We start from the raw sequence: 20,067 nt of genomic DNA on the forward strand, positions 1-20,067 counted from the left end.
GGTTGGGCTACTAAATATTATTTTGTCATTTTGTTCTGAAATACCCATGGCTATGAAAAGAGATTGACCTTGTACTTTGTAAAGTGAGAATAATAACTGGTGCCATGTGTTCAGTAGCAACCTGCAAGGGCCCTGCAATTAGCTACTTTTCTGATTAACTTCATACTTCTCATGAAAATGAATTCTCATCTGAGGTTGTAAAGAACGTGAAATTTAAACAGCTGAGTCTGTGAAATGGTTAAAGAGATGAATGTTGTTAGTTTTCAGTTAAGTTTTTTATATATCATGATTACAGTAGAATAAATATCTTATACTATATGCCAGTTCTATCTGGGAACTCAACCCACGGAAATAGATTTTTCTTCAGTGGTGGACTTTTGCAGATGAAGTAACTTAAATTCTAACCATGTTAATAATAGTAATAAAGATACTCTGAATCAGGGGTCTCCAACCCCAGTCCTGTAGAGTTACTGGGGCTGCTGGTTTTCATTTCAACCCAGTTCTCAGTCACTTAATTGCACCAATTATTGGCTTAATTAGTCAAGATTAATAGGTGTTCCAGATCTTTAGCCAGTGATGATGTCAAGACACCTATAAAACCTGCAGGATCAGGGCTCTCCAGGACCATGGTTGTAGACCACTGCTCTAAATCATAGAAGGGAAACATTGAATGCACGCCGGCTGTTATACTGAATGATACATCTGTTGCTGTAGGTAAGTCGAAAAAGCAGACATTCAAACCAAAAAAGTTTTTTCACTGCAGTGATCTCCTGCCATAGACATGGAACAGAAATGAATACAGTTGCTGCTGAAAAACAAACACCTGCTACAGCAGCGACAGCGAGTGGAAGCAACAGCGAGTGGGAGAAGTACAGGCGTGGAAAAGTACAGAGCAGTTTCGAAGCAGAAAGGAGAAATTGCATCTTGAATTGCTTTAATCAGAAAACAGAGGACATTGGGGAAACACAGCAGCAGCTCAAAGTCAAACAGCCGCGTGTGTTTTTCTGATAACAAACAAGCTGAAACTCGGAGCAGCTGATTCAAATTCAGCGCCGTTTTGAGATACGGGCAAGGGGAGGAGCCAACAGCACAGCAGAACAACGCAGTTAAACGAGGCAGTCTTCCCAGTGACAGTGAGTGGGAGAAGTACAGGCGTGGAAAAGTACAGAGCAGTTTTGAAGCAGTTTGAAAGTAGGTTGACGGCTGCAGAAGAAACTAAACTTAAAAAGAAAAAAACCTCAACATGGTCTTCAAGCCAGTAGTCTGTGACACCTGCTTGATGTGGGAAATCCGAGAAAACCCAGCGGAGCTAAACCAAGTGTGCGTAAAGTGCCGCACGATCCAGGATTTGCATAAACTAGTAAGTATGCTAGAAATGGAGCTGGAAGAAGTGAGACAGCAACAGGATCTTGAGGAACTGGCACACCCACAATTCATGGAAGTCTGCATCACCCCTAACAGACTGAAAGCCACCAGGGAGATAGAAGGTCAGAACAGCTGGGTTCAGGTAGGCAGAAGCAGGGAAAAAAAGAAACTTCGTCAAACACAACCACCAGAAATCAAAACAACCAACAGATTTGAGTCACTTCAGAATTTTGATGAGCAGAACCAACAACAAGAGAATGAAAGGAACAACATCCAGGACCCTATTGACAGTGGTGACCAGACAGCAAAAAGAAGGGAGGTCATGATTGTTGGGGACTCCATATTGAGAAACACAGCAAGTTCAATTCGCAGTTTGGACCCCCTTACTACAACAGTGTGCTGCCTTCCGGGAGCCTCGGTCAAGCACATCACTGAGAACGTGGACAGGCTCCTAGAACGAACAGGAGACGACCCGGTAGTAGTCGTCCACATCGGTACAAACAACATTGGAAGAGACAGACCAAAATCCCTGCAAAACAAATTCAGAGAGCTAGGAAGGAAATTAAAAGAGAAAACCAAAACTGTGGTATTTTCTGGTATACTACCCGCACCTTGCAAAGGACCATATGGACAGCTGGAAATAATTAATCAAAACGCATGGCTGAAGACGTGGTGCACACGGGAAGGCTTCACCTATCTTGATCATTGGACCACATTCTACAACGAGGACTATCTGTATAGACGGGATGGACTGCATTTAAATAACAAGGGAACCAGTCTACTCGGAGAAAAGATCCTCGAGCAGGTTCGGAAGCATTTAAACTAGAAAGGAAGGGGGGAGAAATCAACAAAAAAACAGAAGGGAGACCGCATCAAAACAAGAACAACAACTCAGGTAAGACAACCATTAAATGTATTTATCTAAATGCTAGAAGTATCAGAAACAAAATTCTAGAACTTGAAGCTACTGCACTAACAGGTAACTATGATGTGATAGGTGTTACAGAAACGTGGTTATCTGAGAGTGATGGGGACGAATATAATATTTGTGGGTATACACTGTATAGGAAAGACAGGCAGGACAGAGGAGGAGGAGGGGTAGCGCTATACATAAGAAACAGTCTTGAAGCCCAGGTGTTAAACCTGGACAAAGAAAATAAAACCGAATCAATATGGGTCAGAATAACAGACAAAAATTCAAAAGGCATAATAATAGGAGCATGCTATAGACCGCCAGATTCAGACGGTGAGCACAATAATCTGTTATACAATGACATTAGAAATGTGTGTAGCAAAGGAGAAGCCATACTAATGGGGGATTTCAACTTCCCCCAAATAAAATGGGAAAACCCGGTGGGTAGCGCGAAGGATGAAATAGAAATGGTGGAAATGACAAATGACTGCTTCCTAACACAATTTGTGAAGGCACCCACTAGAGGGGAGGCATGCCTTGATTTAGTCTTTTCAAATAACGAAGATAGAATAACTAAAACAGAGGTCAGAGAACCACTGGCAAACTCAGACCACAACATGGTCTCATTTGAAGTGTTTTTTAAATCCCCAAAAGTAAAGACTAAAGCTAAGGCTTACAATTTTAGAAAAGCAAACTATGAAGGTATCTTGATGAGATTTTGGGATCAATAAGCTACTAACAACCAAACGAGCAAGATGGGCCGAATGGCCTCCTCTCGTTTGTAAACTTTCTTATGTTCTTATGTTCTTTAGATGGACTGCGATACAAACAAGGAGCATTCCCACTGGGCATGAAACAGCTTGGTGCTCCTTATTACCTGAAGGTATGAAAGCAAGAGGGCAAGGCCAGTGGAAGTTAAGGCAGTGTGAGCACTGATCTCTGAGTCCAAATGAAAGTTCCCTCCTTATAATGCCGCCTGATATCCTCATTGAAAAGCTCCCATGTGAAAACAAAGCCAGTGTCTGCCTTGTGCAAGGAGGGAGCTTCATTTCCATTTCTTATCCTGATACATTCAGATGCCATTTCCCTTGTTTTTTTCTCCAATCCCTGACAAGGAGCGCATCTCCTATACTTCTACACTGACCTGCAATCATTGCATGCAGGGCAAAGTCAAGTAGTGGCTTCCCATTCTGTGCGGGGAAAGCTCAGTTTGTAGCACCCCACCGCCAGTGATGCTGAACAGTCAAGTAGTGGCTTCCCATTCTGTGCGGGGAAAGCTCAGTTTGCAGCACCCCACCGCCAGTGATGCTGAACAGTCAAGTAGTGGCTTCCCATTCTGTGCGGGGAAAGCTCAGTTTGTAGCACCCCACCGCCAGTGATGCTGAACAGTCAAGTAGTGGCTTCCCATTCTGTGCGGGGAAAGCTCAGTTTGTAGCACCCCACCGCCAGTGATGCTGAACAGTCAAGTAGTGGCTTCCCATTCTGTGCGGGGAAAGCTCAGTTTGTAGCACCCCACCGCCAGTGATGCTGAACAGTCAAGTAGTGGCTTCCCATTCTGTGCGGGGAAAGCTCAGTTTGTAGCACCCCACCGCCAGTGATGCTGAACAGTCAAGTAGTGGCTTCCCATTCTGTGCGGGGAAAGCTCAGTTTGTAGCACCCCACCGCCAGTGATGCTGAACAGTCAAGTAGTGGCTTCCCATTCTGTGCGGGGAAAGCTCAGTTTGTAGCACCCCACCGCCAGTGATGCTGAACAGTCAAGTAGTGGCTTCCCATTCTGTGCGGGGAAAGCTCAGTTTGTAGCACCCCACCGCCAGTGATGCTGAACAGTCAAGTAGTGGCTTCCCATTCTGTGCGGGGAAAGCTCAGTTTGTAGCACCCCACCGCCAGTGATGCTGAACAGTCAAGTAGTGGCTTCCCATTCTGTGCGGGGAAAGCTCAGTTTGTAGCACCCCACCGCCAGTGATGCTGAACAGTCAAGTAGTGGCTTCCCATTCTGTGCGGGGAAAGCTCAGTTTGTAGCACCCCACCGCCAGTGATGCTGAACAGTCAAGTAGTGGCTTCCCATTCTGTGCGGGGAAAGCTCAGTTTGCAGCACCCCACCGCCAGTGATGCTGAACAGTCAAGTAGTGGCTTCCCATTCTGTGCGGGGAAAGCTCAGTTTGTAGCACCCCACCGCCAGTGATGCTGAACAGTCAAGTAGTGGCTTCCCATTCTGTGCGGGGAAAGCTCAGTTTGTAGCACCCCACCGCCAGTGATGCTGAACAGTCAAGTAGTGGCTTCCCATTCTGTGCGGGGAAAGCTCAGTTTGTAGCACCCCACCGCCAGTGATGCTGAACAGTCAAGTAGTGGCTTCCCATTCTGTGCGGGGAAAGCTCAGTTTGCAGCACCCCACCGCCAGTGATGCCGAACAGGATGAGGCCTCTTTTGTCATGCTGCCATGCTAGGTTAATAGCTAGCCTCAGCAAGGCACTACACAAGGGCAGGGAAGCATTCCTCTGAAGAGCAGTTTCAGTGGTTTCCAAGAATTACTCTGAAGAGTACTGAAGAGTACAGACAGTGAAACCACAATCTAGAACACACTACAGGACTAGTTTACAAAAGCAAAGCATAATGAAATGGAAAGCTAAAGACACACTTGGAACAGTCACATGCAGCCAGTGCTTTCTTTGTATGTTTTTTGTATATGTACAGTAGTCTGCCGCAGGTTTGCAATGGAAAGTATTTGTTGTAAATAAAAAATGGTTTGTGGTCCACCATCAAAAAGACATTTGGATGGCCAAATGTATGCTCCAGCTATTGAAATGTGATCCCCTTTTGATACAGTACTTAACAATTCCACATGGATCTCCCTCTCCAGTGGTAACCATGGGGGTTTCATGAACTGGAGGACAGCCCTGCAGTTCATTTCATCAGGGACCACATTATTGTGCATTAAGTCCTGTGGAAAACTATGAAAGATGTTTTATCTAGAACCACTGGTCTACATGGTTGGTATGGCGTGCTTACTTCAGAAGTACAATTTGTGTCACAGTATTTGTAACTGCACCAGTAAAGGTAGGCCGTCACAAGAAAATGCATAATTCATGAAGGACAAATTTGATTAAATCTCATATAACTCCTTGGGAGGCAGAGGATCTAATATCTTTATAAGAATAATTCCCTGTCAGTTTAAACCCCCAAGGAAAACAAGTTATCTTTCTGCAGAATGCCTTGACAGGACCACACTCAGATTGCGCTGGTCCTTCATTTCAATGGAGAACGGCAGCTTACAATCTCCAGTGGCATGTATACATTGCAACACAGTTGCCATTGTAACAAAGTTACTGACCCAATAGGGGCTACTATGAAATCAGACTATTAAAGAGCTCCTCTGAACCATCACTTAGGGAGCACCAATTGTACTAGCAATTGTAATGGTATTTTATTCCTACAATTAATTATATTATAATGTGCCTAACTGGCTGCATGATTTGGTTTGCTTTATATATATATATATATATACATGAATGAAGACTGTATTTGCATCCTGAGCCATTCTAAAAAAAAAAAAAAAAAAAAAAAAAGGCATATACCAATAAAAAAAGATGTCAAGCTGGTACCTTCGTATCTCAGAGAAACTGGAGAGGAATGGGGAATTAAAACAAGGTAAAGGCAATCATCCGCTAACCGATAATGACACAGAACGTCTATACAGTCCTGAAACACGACGTTTAAAAAAACCCAGCTGCACTGCTGAACCTCGTCTTCTTTAATATTAGCATCACAAGGGTATCCATGTGTTATAAAAAAAATATTAGATAGGCCTCTTCTGTGAGTTACAGGAAAACAATTCCATCTCAGGTTTCTGTGACAGTTTATAAACTACTCAACCTTTATGATGTCACAGAAACCCGAGATGAAATTATTTTCCTGCAACTCACTGAAGCCCATCTGTTTTCCCATACCATCAATAGACATGTATTGGTCCTATTCCCATGTATGATAACCTTTCCCCTAAGAAGGAGCTGCACTGCATCATCTGCAGCTGAGGCTGCTGTTACCATAGATCCAGCAGGCAAGAGAGGCTGTAATCGATACTTCAAAGACAAAGGACAGTGTTGCTCAGGAAGCCAGCCAGTTTTAATGACCCTAATTTGCATAGACATGCTGAGACGGGTGTGACAGCAGAGCTTACACAATTTGTATTAGCAGCAAAGAATTGTATGTGTGAGGAAGCTTTCCAGAAGACAAGCATTTCATTATGAAGCTCACCAATGTGATAGCAGAGAATTCAAAACAATGTGCTTCAACACTCTGCTGTCTAAAGGTACACGCTGCGTAAAACAAGCCCGATAACTCTAACATTCACGAAGCATTCCTTCGCATTAGCTAATACAATCAGCAGCTATCCCAGACCCCACAACCCTCACCTCTATGAAATAACCACGCTGTGTATTGATCCAATGTGTAATAAACTCCTTTTGTACAAGAAACACGCAAATGATTTTCTGTCCATTTTAATGAGAACACTCTCATTTAGGCGTTTCATTACTCATGTCCTTTAACGCAAATATTCCTCACGGAATGGATTACAAATAAAGAGCAATATGAAATTCCCCAAAAAGAAAACAAGGTATTGCGATATTGATGTAGACTACATTTCAGAGCCCCTAAATGGAAGATGCTCTTTTCTGCGTTGTTAGATTTCAGAGCCCCTGAATGGACGATGCTCTTGTATATGTTGATAGATTTCAGAGCCCCTTAATGGACGATGCTCTTGTATATGTTTATAGATTTCAGAGCCCCTAAATGGACGATGCCCCTGTATGCATTGCTAGATTTCAGAGCCCCTTAATGGACGATGCTCTTGTATACGTTGCTAGATTTCAGAGCCCCTTAATGGACGATGCTCTTGTATACGTTGCTAGATTTCAGAGCCCCTTAATGGACGATGCTCTTGTATACGTTGCTAGATTTCAGAGCCCCTTAATGGAAGATGCACTTGTATACGTTGCTAGATTTCAGAGCCCCTTAATGGACGATGCACTTGTATACGTTGCTAGATTTCAGAGCCCCTTAATGGACGATGCACTTGTATACGTTGCTAGATTTCAGAGCCCCTTAATGGACGATGCACTTGTATACGTTGCTAGATTTCAGAGCCCCTTAATGGACGATGCACTTGTATACGTTGCTAGATTTCAGAGCCCCTTAATGGACGATGCTCTTGTATACGTTGCTAGATTTCAGAGCCCCTTAATGGACGATGCACTTGTATACGTTGCTAGATTTCAGAGCCCCTAAATGGACGATGCTCTTGTATACGTTGATAGATTTCAGAGCCCTTAAATGGACAATCCTCCTGCATGCTTTGCTAGATTTCAGAGTCCCTTAATGGACGATGCTCTTGTATACGTTGATAGATTTCAGAGCCCTTAAATGGACAATCCTCCTGCATGCTTTGCTAGATTTCAGAGTCCCTTAATGGACGATGCTCTTGTATACGTTGCTAGATTTCAGAGCCCCTTAATGGACGATGCACTTGTATACGTTGCTAGATTTCAGAGCCCCTTAATGGACGATGCACTTGTATACGTTGCTAGATTTCAGAGCCCCTAAATGGACGATGCTCTTGTATACGTTGATAGATTTGCTAGATTTCAGAGATTTCCCCTTAATGGACGATGCTCTTGTATACGTTGATAGATTTCAGAGCCCTTAAATGGACAATCCTCCTGCATGCTTTGCTAGATTTCAGAGTCCCTTAATGGACGATGCTCTTGTATACGTTGCTAGATTTCAGAGCCCCTAAATGGACAATGCTCGTGTTTGTGTTGGGTCAGAAGCAGATTTGAACAGAGCCTCACCAGGTTTTATTTTTGTTGGCTTTATGATCTGAGCAAAACTGACTTTTGTTCCCAAAGTCTGTGCATTACAATTAAGAGTAATCACAAAAACCCAATAAAAATATGTTTAGATTATGCTTAAATATAGGATTTAAATGTTCTGTTCATGAGACTGTCAAATCTCCACTCTTATTGCCATATAACATTCGAATTGCGCTTAACCAGATGGATTGGTTGTTCTTGTCTTTAAGGTTTAAGCTTAGCTTTTAAGAAAAATGATTGACTGCTGGTTGACTTCTCCCACACCTTACAATGGATTTACCACAGTAAAGTATAAGGTTTGGCTATTATAAATGAATTGTGCAATGCTTTTTCTTTCTTATGTTTTGTACTGCAGAGAGAGCTGAGACATCATCCTGAAATACAAGCACAAGCCTCTGCTCCACATTCTGTATGTCGAAACTTATTAAAAAAGCTGAGCCTTTCTCATTTCTCAGACTCCTTGTGTCTACACTTGTGACTTAAACACAACAACTAAAGAGATATCTCCTCTCTACAGGCGTCAGGGAAAAGCATGACATTTCGAAACAAGGTTCCTCCCTCATTTTCCCTTTGCTTTCAGATCCTGTTAGCACGCCTGTAAAAGGCCTGGGCTCTGTGAAACCCTGTCCCCTCAGGAAGACAGACTGTTTCTCGTGTTCTGACATGAACCCAATGAATAAGTCATGATCTCTCCTGCGATATGGAAACAAGCAAGTGCTTACGGGTATGACACACATAATGTATTATAATGTATATAATGAGAAATGTATGCCGTGAAGTGGGCAGCAAGTCTTTTGGACAGCATTAGGGCTGGTTTCCTGCATGAACCGTCAACTGGGGACATGCGTATTACAACTTGCATGAAAAATAACATGCAGAATTGAGAAAGACTTAATTTGCCATGTGTTCAAATTACTGCTTTTTCCTCAGCGCTGCCTTTGCCACATTGATTAACTCCCTCACAGACCCTGACAATACTGTAATTAAGTACTGTTCAAGGCACCCACAGACTCTGGCAAAGGATTGCAGTATGCAGAAGGATTAGTGCAACATTACAACCTTGAAAACACAGTTATACTTAGCATATATTAGCAGACCACTTTAAACTATACAATAAAATAATACCAGTATGTGTTTTAACCCCAAACAATCAATTTCTTTTAAAATCATAATGCAACAAAACCATTTCCCTTTTTAAATAAACCCACAATAATACATTTATCAGCAGGGCTCTTGTGCCCTGCCACACTTGTGCAGAGCTATTGCTGGGCATGCAACAGTAATCAGGGGGCACCTCTTGACTTTTATATTATTAAATCTATTAATACAACACATTGAAAAAGATACAGTAAATGTCTGTTTTAAGACAACTTAATCAATGGAGCTCCAGACTGTAACATAGCTGCTTGGGTTTGGTTTTTTTCTTGCTGATTGATCATTGTTTAGTCTTAACCTCATTACACAGGCTACTGATGAAAAAATACATAGACCGCAAACATACTCACTTTCAGTGGGGTAATGTGATTAATTAATTGATGCAGATTGCTATTAGCTTAGCTGATTAAAGCATTTAATTAAATAATAAAGTCCCATGGCAAACAACAGATTATTTCCACATGATAATTTGTCCGTCATTCAAAAAATAACAACAAATAATAAATCCTGAGCTGAGAAAACCCCCAAAAACACAACAAGCGGACAAACATTCTGGTCTGTGCGTTGTCCACATGGTAGTCGATTGCAGATTCAGTTTAGCACCATAACACCTTAGATACAGATTCTTAGTAAGTCTCGCTCACAGCCTGATTAAAACACTGGAGAGGCTTTAAAATATCAGCAAGGAATTAGAACGGTCCCCTTAAGAGCTGAAACAGTGTAATAGGAACCTAACTGAATAATGACTGTGAAATGTGTTTTGGGAATGCTTTCTGCATGAACTATAGCCTGCTGCAGAGCCAGTAAGTGACCATGTATGTGTGTGCATGTGTCCTTTTCAACCCGTATTCATAGTCCAGTCTAGCAGAGGCTGCCAGGTCGTTTTAAAGGATAACACTTAACTAAAGCTTGATTCAAGTGTAGTTAATGGCACAATGGTCTCACTGCCGTCTTATTTTCCTGCCCCTTGTCCAGTGCTGATGGCTCTCATACTCTCAAAGCTCTTCCAAAATGGTGGATCAAACCATAACGGATTCCATAGGATGTCATCTGGAGGGTTTTTTTCAATGTCTTCTGTTATTTTTAGAGCGAATTGAACAACAAACTAAATCTCAGTACAGAGATGAGCTTAAACCTTAAAGATAAAAACAACCAACGCATCTAGTTATGAGCAGTTGGAATGCTCAGGGCAATAAGAGTGGAGGTTTTTCAGTTGGAACTTAAACATGATGGTCTCATGGTCAAAATGTAACCCTGTAATCTAAATATATTCTTTTTGGGTTATTGTGATTAATCATGGTTGTAGGTTTTTTTTCAACACAATGACTTTGTTTTATTAATTACACACGTGTTTATGTGCCAGTTTGAAATGCTCCCAGAGCATGCACACTTTGAATAGGATCTGTTTCATAGAGAATATTATTTCAATCATCCCACTGGGGGGCTTAATAGCAATTTTACAATCTGATAAGTGTACTTAAGGCTAGGATTAATCTAATGCAACACATTCAATATAATATAGTACATTGATGGGATGGTAGCAGGTTAGAAAATTGCCTGAACTCCCTCATCGAGCTTGACCTGGAGAGGCCAGCTGTATTTACATAACATCATATCCAAGAAAATCCATCTTAATCCAGCCTTGGTAGTGTACCTTTTTCTGACCTGTGCCCTGGGCTTATCCCTGCCCTTCCACCAGGGCAGCGGACATTTATATCAATATCAAGCATTGTCGTGGGCTCCGTGCCTGGACGGATTCCACTTACCACACCTGAGTGCACTTAAATAACATGACAGGACAATTTAGACAATTCAATGGGAGCTTTTATTGATACAGGACTTGGCTGGGATTGCTGCTTTTTGTCGTAATGCTGTACTGCTAGGGCCTTTAACGCATTAATATGTACAGAGACAACATTACGTGGTGTATTTAGTACTAAAGCATCTCCATTGGATTGGATGAGTGCACAATTGTGAATAAAGTTAATGTTCCTAAAGATCGTTAGGAATGCAAATTCGAGGCATTACAGTATAGATTGTTAGGAGAATCATTTTTTAAAGTCAAGCAAGTTAAATGAGCTTGTTAAAAAGACCAAGAGAAGTTGAGAGATTTACTACCAAGATGCTCATCCCCAGAAAACATCAGCCTCAGAAAGCTGGTTTCAGAGCACAGACCAGCATGCACTACAAACACACAAAGCATGCATCTACAGCAAACACACCAGCATGCATGTACAGCAAACACTCCAAGCATGTACAGCAAACACACCAAGCATGTACTACAAACAAACCAAGCATGCATGTACAGCAAACACATCAGCATGTAGTACAAACACACCAAGCATGCATCTACAGCAAACACACCAGTATGCACTACAAACATACCAAGCATGCATCTTCAGCAAACACACCAAGCATGCATGTACAGCAAACACACCAAGCATGCATGTACAGTAAACACACCAAGCATGCATGTACAGTAAACACACCAGTATGCACTACAAACACACCAAGCATGCATGTACAGCAAACACACCAAGCATGCATGTACAGCAAACACACCAGCATGCATTACAAGGTCATATTGTCATATGGTTTTTTTTCAGACAGACTCGGAACAAAATTCAAAATGCAAAAAAGTTCAAAGTCAGATTTAAAAAAAAGAACAGAACAATGATGACTCAACATTGCAGCAACAGAACCAGGGACCCCTCAAAATAGAGCCATTCAAACAGAATAGGGACCCCTCAGAATAGAGCAATTCAAACACAACCAGGGGCCCCTCAGAATAGAGCAATTCAAACAGAACCAGGGACCCCTCAGAATAGAGCAATTCAAACAGAACAGGGACCCCTCAGAATAAAGCAATTCAAACAGAACCAGGGACCCCTCAGAATAGAACAATTCAAACAGAACAGGGACCCCTCAGAATAGAGCAATTCAAACAGAACCAGGGACCCCTCAGAATAAAGCAATTCAAACAAACCAGGGGCCCCTCAGAATAGAGCAATTCAAACAGAACCAGGGACCCCTCAGAATAGAGCAATTCAAACAGAACCAGGGACCCCTCAGAATAAAGCAATTCAAACAGAACCAGGGACCCCTCAGAACAGAACAATTCAAACAGGGACCCCTCAGAACAGAGCAATTCAAACAGGGACCCCTCAGAATAGAACAATTCAAACACAACCAGGGACCCTTCAGAATAGAGCCATTCAAACAAAACAGGAACCCCTCAGAATAAAGCAATTCAAACAGAACCAGGGACCCCTCAGAACAGAACAATTCAAACAGGGACCCCTCAGAACAGAGCAATTCAAACAGGGACCCCTCCGAATAGAACAATTCAAACACAACCAGGGACCCTTCAGAATAGAGCCATTCAAACAAAACAGGAACCCCTCAGAATAGAGCAATTCAAACAGAACAGGGACCCCTCAGAATAGAACAATTCAAACACAACCAGGACGCCTCAGAATAGAGCCATTCAAATAACATTTGAAGCAATTTAACTGTTCATTTGCAGTGCTTTACTACAATGTGTTATGCTTTTTCCATTGCATATCACAGTAACCCTTTCAATGAACACATTCTTTTTTGTTTTTCCATTAAAAACAAACACTGCAAAGTCAGCATTGCAATGCTATGTGAATTTCTCTGCATTGCAATGCTAAGTGAATTTCTCAGCATTGCAATACTAAGTGAATTTGGCCCTGAGTCACATGCTTTTAGTTTAAATTTTCCACTTATGCTTTGCTGCCTGTGCATTATTTCTGTGCACTAAAAAAAAAACTCAAACCTTTTGGAATACTTACAAACCATAACAAAGCTCTTGAAAAAAAAAAAAAAAAAATCTTATTAGACATCACATTATCTTTTAACATATATCCCCACTAAAATGTGCATGTGATACACAGAGCTCGTTTAGGGCATTATCTCATTATGTTCACTGTGCTGCAAGCGCATTTTAAGAAACCAGTTAGAGTACTGCAAAATACAAGCCAATAAGATAACACATTGTATACCGCGAGCATTACGATAGGCCCCAGGTAATGGAAAAGCAGTTAGATCAGCATCAAGGTGTGCAACGTCAATAAGGCCATTTCCTCTAGGGAGCAATTTACTGAATATTATTATTATTATTATTATTATTATATTATTATTATTATTATTAAAACCAGTAAAATACACTGGGTCAATAGCAGTGTACCAAATGTGGTCCCAACAGGCAGATTCAATGAGTCTGCTTTCTTGGGGTAGTGAGCTACCACAGCTTGATTAGCTCATTAGCTCATCAGTTAACCTAGACCAAGTTTAGCACTGATTGAAGAGTGCAAAACCAGACCCGTTTTCACAAAACAGTGGATTAAGGTAGTCCAGAGCAGTCAGAGACTACTCTAGTCTGCTTGCTCTAGTTTGTCCCTCATTTCTAAATATTTCCTTACCAATGTGTTTAATATGAGTTACAGGAAAACTTTGTCCCTCATGCCTAACTTTAATGAATCTTATATGAACCCCCAATCTCTATAAGAAATAGAATTGGCCATCTACTTACGTAGTATAACACAGGACTTGCTTTGAATAATACTTTTGTATACCAATACTAGATAACCCTACTTACTCAAATGCTTTTTAGTTTGGGGAGCTATAAGATTTTTGGCAGTACTATGACAGATTAAGTAATTAGTAGCTACAGGCATTATGAGTTCACTCATATCTCACTTTCAACGTTTGCTGAAATGCTGAATTGTGACAAGCAGCTGGAAAGGGATCTCTGTTGCTATAGCTCCCGTGCTAGATATTTTTAATTGAAGGAATGTATTTTTCTCCAGTATTTTAGCATATTGTTTTCCGTGAAAAGAAATAACCAGCATTAGATTGCAATTTATTAAAATCTTAATGGAGGTGAGCATTAAATATTGCTCAGACCTCAAGAAAGCTTTTTCTTAACTTATAAAAGAACCCAGTTGCGTTGGGGATTCAACCTAGATTAGGACTCTAATTCAACCACTGTAAAAAAACAAAACAAACAAAAAAAAAACAGTAGGTTTGCATGTGTTTGAAACAGGGATGGGTTGAACTTGCATCTGCACACCAGCACTGACCTTCATGAGCGTGATTTTTCCTCATCTGTTTTCTGAGCCATGCTCTTCTGGATTTTGCCGAAGGTTTGTTAACCATTAATTTTCACAGGAGTTGACATCAATCTTAAACAATAACTGTACGGAGAGCCAGAAAACTGGTTCACTGGGATACAGAGCCTATTGGAGGGTGACTGCAGGTCACATTGATCGAGTGAGCCATTCTGCAGTCGGGGTCATAGCAGATGGTTTTGGTCTCATGTACATTCTGGTCAAAATCTGAGAAATCCAATTAGAAGCTGTCATTTTGTCAGGTCTTCCCTTCAGATTTAATTGTAAGCGTGGAGTAAATAAGGCAGTGAAAATTACACATGCTGTTGTTTATCTAGTTGATGGCTACATTTTCGTACCGGTGCACCTTCATAATATGCCTCCCAGTCAGAATTTGCTACTGGTAGCTAAATCTGACAACTATAGATGTCACAATTTGCCTCCAAGAGACACCAAGTATAGCCACTTTCATCCATCCATCTATAGTACAGATTCCCTTTTAAGTGTGTCCAAGAATGTTTACAATACTGATAGAGAATGGAATTCCCAGTGAGCTTCTTCCCCTTCTCGTTGATACTGCAGCCCTCTACTTTCTGTATTACTCAATGTGATACTGTCAATGCCAGGATTGAGTGAACTTGTAACGAATACCACATGAGCATGACACAAGTCATAATGTGCTTGTTTAGCACCTGCACAGGTATGTTTCACACCTCCTGCACCATTAACTTCTTACTTTACAACCTCTTTCAAAAAGCTGGAACCCGTAACATTAAACTTTTTTATACGTTTTTTCTTCTTTCTGAAATAAGCAGCTTGTAATGTTACGGCACACACTGGGTTGATTGTGACTGCAATAATTATGCAGTGAAAACTTCAATATCAGACACACCTGCTGTGTTTATTCCACCTCTAAATCCCATTCTTAAACCATGGTAAAACATTGTAAAACATGTTCTAACAGACATTCAGCTTTTGTATGAAAATCTACTTACAAGCATGCAGTAGTAAAATGCAATTCATTTGACATTATTATCCTCCGGTGGTCTCTCCATACTGTTGCACTTGAGGGTTTTGCACAGTGAAGCACTTGCTCTGTTGTGATGAAACGTGCTGCTGACATTCCTGAGCTCAAGATCCGGAGACCCGCTTGTCCTTACTGCGGCAGGACATTCTTCAGCACAGGATATTCTCAGGATAGTATCAGGGTGTGCCGGTCGGGTGATTTGAGTCTGCATGTGTAACATGTGCACACAAAGGGTGCAGGTCAGGGTGCTCTGCTTCTTCATGTTAATGTCTCTTAATTGTGCATATCCAGCCTTGACAGAGGAGGTATGTCACTGGCATGCCTTTCTTCTTTCAAGTTTAATGCATGAGGAAGTCTAACTACCCCTGCAGGAGTTAAAACTCTCCCAATTCTGCCAGCCTTTTGCTCTAACCCCAATGTAGAATACAGAATGCTCCCTGTTTTACACTGGCAATGCACTTTCTTTTTGATTATGTATGGAGTAAAAGAGTTCCATTACACTCTTGTATAGTGCAGCAGTAATGTTCTTTTCACTAGTAGGACTCTTGCTGCAGGGGACACGTTTGCGAGGGAGTACTCCCTGCTGCTTGTCATTTTATTAGCCATATTCAATCATTTTCAAAGGCAGCATGTCAATGAAAGGAAAGGGCAGTAGGTGCAACTCCCAGGACTGCGTTTGTAGCAATAAAATCAATTCTGGAAAATGTCAGAACTTATTCCCAATATATGAAATGGTGCACGGCTGCTTTTGTTCATGCAATCGCTTGTCCTCTGAATATAAACAAGGTGCCCTTGCTCGCTCGAGCTCAACCTTGTCTCTGCTGTGAACTAGTGAACAAAAGGGCACTATTAGACCAAAGAAGTACAGGAAGCAAATATTGCAAGAAAAAAAGTGTGAACAGAATATTTTAGACACTCATTGCGTTAAATAAGCAGACTCGTTCTCGGGGCATGGCCGTGCTTTTGGAACTGCTAATCCCAACTCATGATTAAAATCTGGCATATGAAAATGTTTTTTTTTTTTTTTTTTAAATAATAAACCTGCATCATTAAACAGGCTGAAGAGGCGTCAAGGGCGAGTACTGGTAATGTTTTCTCTGGAAGAATAACTGTGTAGTACTCTATAATGCTAGAAATAAACACAAAAGGAAGGAAGGCCCTTAAGATTTATGCACATACCTACCAAGGCTATGAATCACATAGTACTCCCCAAGGGAAAGCCTGGCATTGCTGGCTCAGCCAATCACGTTATATCTACATTCTACATGTGTGGAATGATTCCTCGCAACTCATTTCCTTACACAGTTTAGTCACATGCATGTACAGTAAGCTATTCACAGTATACAGTATATCCCTCCATACCCAGCTTGTCACAAACCAGAACTCATAAACAGGGTTTCTCAAGAAGATATTCACATACAGAACCATCCACACATATCTTGACAACAGCTGTAAATACTCGGTAAAGCCCCTAAAGGGTAATCGCTTTTATTTTTTAATTTAGGATGGGCGTTCCGCAGTGCAAAAAGCCTCTATTGTCAGGCAGTAGTCAAATGATCCTTTTAAACAGAGTACGTAAAACAGTTTCTGTTTGACAAAATAAGAGCCACAGGAAAGGATTCAGAGCTGAGCATCAGACTGATTCTCTAGATAAATAGACTTACAATATCCTGACCAAAGCCAGAGAACTCACAGGATTAAAACATTTCCTCAGCTCGACACAGAACTGTCAGCTTTACAAACTGTACAACTAAATGATCAGCCACAGCACAGCCACTATAAGAGACTCTGAAGAAATAAGAGCTGCTTCAGAAGAGCACAGGTGCTTTACAGTCATCAAAGATCACTATTAGGGGTTCAAATAATGAGGACGGGTTACTCCTTGCTGAAGCTAAAAGTTGGCGATAAGGAGGCAAGGCAAACAAACACAGGGTTACCTTGTGATTCGGACTATTTTAATTCAAATCGTATCTTGCCCTGTAACACCTGTAAGTCGCCTTGTATGTGTCGTTCAGGTGTCTGCCAAATAAACTAATAAAGCAAGGCCCACAAGCAGACAACTAGCCTGAACGTATTGCAAGGGTTGAGCAGTTCTGACGGTGTCAGCTGAATGACTTTGCAATGCTGGCAGTTGCATGTTTCTGATAATAAAGTTGACAAAGGATGCCTGCAGACTACTGCTTGCTACAGTCCAACCCAAACCTCAGTCTTGTTTCTGTGCTTCATCACTCAGGTGCCACAGCATACCTAACACATATGGAACAATATTTAAGAAAATATATATAGATTTTTTTTTTTTACCCAATTTAAAATAGCCAATTATGTTATTTTTAGGCTCAGCTCATTGCTACCACCCCTGCGCTGATTCGGGAGCGACGAAGACGAACACACTCTGCCCTCCGAAACACGTGCCGTCAGCCGACCGCTTCTTTTCGCTCTGCAAGCCTGCAATGCAGCCAACCCAGAGCTACAGCATCGGAGGACAACGCAGCTCTGCATAGCTTACGGGCAAGCCCGCAGGTGCCCGGCCAGCCTACAGTGTGAAAATAAAACAAGCAAATAGTTCATAACCCCTCATTACGCACAAAACTACTCATTTCCGTGTGCAGCTATAAAACAAAGTCTGTAATATCTCATTACAGCTGAAACAATCACTCTGATCACAGAACAATGCAATATAGTAGCGGTAGAGTTGGCTTTGCTTTGCTCTCCTGCCAAAACAGAATACCAGAGAGCCAAGAATATACATGAAAACAAATCAATGCTGTTTAGTAGGTGCAGGCTAAAGCTGGCCCTTCCAGTCCCGGTCTTTGTTCCAAACTTGTTCTGAATTGTTTAATTGAACCAATGAAACTCCAGCCAGACCCTGCAGTAGTTCATTCTATCGTTATCCCTGTTAAACCTGGAGTGGAATGGCCCTCCAGGACACCCCTGCTATATATGGTCTGGTCAATCACGTTTCTTTATTTGGTTCCTTTTGTAATGTTACAGTTACAAACAGAATTCCAGGTCAAGAGCTTCTTTGCAGAACTACCCTTCACTGCATCGAAAACCTTCTCTTTGTGGCAGCCGGTCTGAAAAGCAAACTCCAGCTTGCCGGCAGCAACTGTAAATGTGTCAAGCAACATCAAAAGGTTGCATTTCTCAAACCAGAGGATGACCCCTTGTAGAGAATCTCAGAAAAGACTGGCTGAGGAGCAAACCATGTCTTCTGAGGGATGCTTAAGACATGTTCGGTTTGGAACACTGCCTGACTGATGTTTGCCTATGTCACTGCTGGGATCTCCAGTGACATCATCTCCATGGGGTTTATCCAATTGTTTTCATTCATTTGTTTTTGGTGCAAAAACTGATGTTCTGACCAATGTATCTTCCCCACACTGTAGGGTTTAAAAATATATTTAAAATATTTAAAGAAACATTTCCAGTGTAAGTGTGTGGTCAAAATCCTGGTTAAACTTTACAATGACCTTTGCTTTTATTTATTATCATCACACAGTTCTGTCAGGGTTCTGTACCTGCTGAAACAATGTGTCAGCCAGTCTATTTCTTTAATGAGACTCTAAAACTGATACCTATTAAAGCAATACATCTTTCAAATACATTACTACCTTCATTGCTTGCTTGATGTTTCATTTTTCTTTAAGGAGAGAAAAAAAAAGTATGATTTTCTAGGATCCTTAATTTAACATTATAAATGGGGGCTGCTACAAATAATAGATTCTGCTGCTTACAGTAATACCTACCAAAAGACTAATTCTAGTATTGCCAAGGACAGTAGCAAAGCTGTGCAGAACAGCAGGCTACTAATTAGATACTTTTAAAATGGTGAAATATGAGAAATACCATTAAGTTTTAATGAACCTGCAGGGGCCCTAACAAGCGAGTGCAGAGAATAACTCAACACAGTATGGGACTGCCGGGGCAGTGGTTTATCTCAGGACTCCACTTCAACTTGTGAGTCTTTGCTGGGCTGATCCGAGTCTGTCTTCAGTCTCTTCGAGTCTGGCTCTGTTGGGAAGAGGCACTGTGAGGCGAGAGTGTATTAAATGGAATGTCCAGACAGTAATTTATGTGTACAGAAATAAAATAATTTATTTTTATTCTCTATACACAACAAAATGATTAAATAACAAAAGAAAAAAAAATGGTGTGAGGGAAGGAGTGCAGGGGTGAAATCCAAAACAAACCGTGATGACTCGTCTTTAATTGTCTTCGTGGCGACCCATACATAAACAAAAAAAAGACAAAAGAAATGTTAGTGTTTTTTGTTTTAAAAATCCCGCTGCACCAAACCAGTCTCTCCCTCCACCCGTTACTCCTCCTATTTTACTTTCGGACCAACCCCGAACACAGTAGTACGTTCCCTTTAGTATGTAATGTCCCGCCTCTGTAGTCAGTGGAACACCAATCCCCAACTGACAAGTGTCCTTATCCTTCACTTGACTCCAGTGGCTGGAATTTACATACTCGTACTTCCGCCCCTCACCAAGGTGCCGCCCCTCAAAAGATGACTTTTGCCATGGTCACGAGATCTTGGTAAGGGAAGTCCCGAGTTGGTTTGATGCCATCTACTGTCGGGAGACTGAATCACAGACCGAAAACCCT

This window comes from Polyodon spathula, chromosome 10 (genome assembly GCF_017654505.1).
Source record: "Polyodon spathula isolate WHYD16114869_AA chromosome 10, ASM1765450v1, whole genome shotgun sequence".
NCBI lineage: Eukaryota > Metazoa > Chordata > Actinopteri > Acipenseriformes > Polyodontidae > Polyodon > Polyodon spathula.